The sequence below is a fragment of the Adiantum capillus-veneris genome, chromosome 7 (assembly GCF_014529385.1).
Source record: "Adiantum capillus-veneris isolate H3 chromosome 7, ASM1452938v2, whole genome shotgun sequence".
NCBI lineage: Eukaryota > Viridiplantae > Streptophyta > Polypodiopsida > Polypodiales > Pteridaceae > Adiantum > Adiantum capillus-veneris.
Window position 1 is genome coordinate 89,693,433 of NC_140937.1, and position 3,168 is coordinate 89,696,600.

The 3,168-nt window shown below is 40.4% G+C and overlaps 1 pseudogene; it reads right to left on the reverse strand.

The window, feature by feature from the left end:
* Positions 1–605: 605 nt before the first annotated feature.
* Positions 606–1,332, reverse strand: LOC147454201 (uncharacterized; annotated as a pseudogene).
* Positions 1,333–3,168: the final 1,836 nt, after the last annotated feature.

Here is a 3,168-nt window from a genome sequence, read left to right on the forward strand (position 1 = left end):
CAAGGAGGGGTTGGAAAAGGGGTTCTAGAGAGAGAAAATGACTTTTTGCCTAAGAACTACTTTTGGGGGAGCTCTAGATAGCAAAAAAAGATTTTTCAAAAGTTTTTTTAAAAAATTGAATTTTAGGGGTTTTGGGTGCACGTTTTGACTTTTTGAGGTCAAAAATGATTTTTTGACCATAAAATAGTTTTAGGGGGGTTTTAAGAAGATGAAATTTGAGTTTTGAAAATTTTGAAAATTTTCAAATTTTTGGTATTTTTTCACAACCGGATAAAAAAGGAGGGAAGTTGGAGGTTCCATATGCCCCCCCCCCCCCTTCTCACTAGGTAAGAGCCCATCTAAGAAGTGTAAGACTACTTTGTCCCCCTACATTTTTGAGGGCATAGAGTGTGTCCACCACCTTCTTCTCATTGGCTGGCCTCTAATTAACCTTAATCCCAAAGGGCCCCTAGAGGGTTCATATTTTTCCTAATGACAAGACTCAAACTTAAATATGCAATTAGGACATATCTACAGATTGAAATCATACGATAAAAATACACAATGTTCAAAAATTAGGCACAAGATGAAAGAGACGTGGAATGGGAAAGAAAGTTATATTAATTTCAGAAGTGGTTACATAAAAAGAAACATAGGTGGGGCAAACTATAATCTTTTGCAGACTCTGGGTTTAGGATCAGAACTTGTGCCGGTATTCTGCATCTCCTTAGTGTCTTCTCTGTCCATCTCCTCTTCTGGTTGCCCCTGGGTCTCTTCCTCTTCCTTGATTTTTTGCTCCATTTCAGGCTTCTCATCTGTAGTCTTCTTGATTTTTATTTTTATTTTTGCCTTTCTCATATGCTGAGCAAGGGTCTCCTCGAGACTTCCCTCCAGCCTCTGACATCTACACAACCATCAGCTTTAGAAAGCTGTGCAACAAAAGATCACTTATTAGAGCCTTAATCAATGAAAAAAATTACTCTTGCCACGTTGGCCTCATTTTCTCGGGGTCTTTGATCTTGTCACCCGCATGCAAGTGTCTAGCAACAGATCGTCTTCCTCATTATGGGTTTTCGGTTCAGCACTAGTCATTATGGGTTTTCCCTTCAGCACTAGTCGTACTCTGCTCCTTTACCTCAAAGTTTTGTTCTTCTTCTTGTGTTTTCGAAATAGGTTTCTCAGCATTACCAAGGACACTTTCATCAGGCAAAACCTCCAGAAGTGTCTTGTATGCAGGCGTCACTACATCGTTCCCTGTGTCTTTAACGACAGGAGTTCTGAAGTAACCACCTGATTAAAACAATGGTGTGTTTCTTACCTGTTGAAACAATTTTCTCACCTGTTATTGGGCATGGTTCAAGTGGCTTCCTCTTTAGAAGGGATTGGTCTTTTGCACAAATAACTCCGGGGCAATCCTTAAGCTGGCACTTTCCTTTCTCAGCCACGTGAGCATAGCATAATGCATGGTATGCATGTGAACAAGGCAATAGAACAACATGGCTTGAGCGATTGTGATCATGAATTTTTACACCACCAGCATTGCACACATCAATGAGAACAACAATATGTCCAAGAGCTGAAACTCGTGTAGGAAAAACTATGGTTTCAGGTAGCATTGGTTGACTAATCATGTCTGTCACAAACGTGACACAGAGACCAAAGGTTTCCTCACGCTCCAAGCATTTGGATAATTCTTCCTGTAGGCAAGAGACCTCTGTTATCAGACAATGTCAAACAGGTATAAAATCGATATGAATGCTTGAAGATCGGTATAATAATGTTATCATACCGGTATAATTACATCCTGCCGGTATGATGTTATTATACTGGATAGTATAACATCATACCGGTAGGATAACATCCGATAACATCATACAAGTAGGATAACATTATACTGGAAGGATAACATCAAACCGGTTGGATTTTATTATACCAGTAGGGTGTAATCATACCGGTCGGATCTAACCATACCGATTGGATGTAACCATACTGGTAGGATATAATCATAGCGGTAGGATATAACCATACCTGTAAGATGTAATCATACCGGTAGGATGTAATCATACCGGTAGAATATAATCCTATGGTAGGATATAATCCTATCGGTATGATAACATCATACCAGTATTATCATCTACCCTTACCGAATTGATGTTATTGTCATACTATTATGTTTTTTTATTATTCGGTTTTGTGGTACCACATTCTACCCATCCCGGTATGATAAGCCATAATACCGGTATTGTAAAACTTATAATACCATTTTCACTATTAGAGTGTAAGAAACTATGCAACTAGGCTCCCTAGATCCTCCTCCCGACCTCCCTTTATAGGTGGGCTCCTAGCCCCTTGCCCTAAACGGATCCCCTGTCCACACTGCCTAGCCCGGCCCTTGGCCGTAGTCCATGCCTAGCCTAGTTCTTAGGGTACAGGACCCGTGTCCTAACATTACTCTCCCTTGAAATAAGCGTTTTCGTCCTCGAAAACAAAAGTGGAAAACTTCTTCTTAAGAACACTAATGTTTTCCCAAGTGGCACCTTCTTCCGGTCGGTCTTTCCACTTGATTAAGGGTTGTTGTCGTACATGATGGCATGTATGCAACTCATGATAATCCATAACATGTTCAGGTTCATGCGGTAACGTAGGAGGTTCAATGTAATCGACCAAGACCTGCTGGTCAATGACGTTGTTGTCCCCATGTAACCGCTTTTGTAAACGGCTAACATGAAACACCTGATGAATGCAAGAGTATGATGGTAGTAGTAGCTTGTAGGCACGATCACCAACTCGCTTGAGTATTTTGAAAGTCCGTTACATGTTCATCCCTAATGAAGGTTACGTGCCAACGTACTCTGTGAGTACACCTGGTAAGTCCTTGACGTATGAAAGTATTGACACAATCTCCAACCCCACCACAAGAGGTGTTCAAAGTCGAAAATCGTACTTAAGCAAATTCTAGAATAGGGAGAAAATAATCTATCTAGAAATTAGTTGTGCTAACGTATGCTCTTAGCAGATCTTTTAGCACACAATTACTCTTTGTAATCTTTGTAATATGCCTATCCCCTTGGATAACTGACAGTACTGAGGTGTGTTTTCCTCACGGTTTACACACAGTCGTCCCAGATGACTGGTAAACGGGAAATCACAGTAGTGTTTAACATTGGTGAAGAATCAACAATGTCCGAA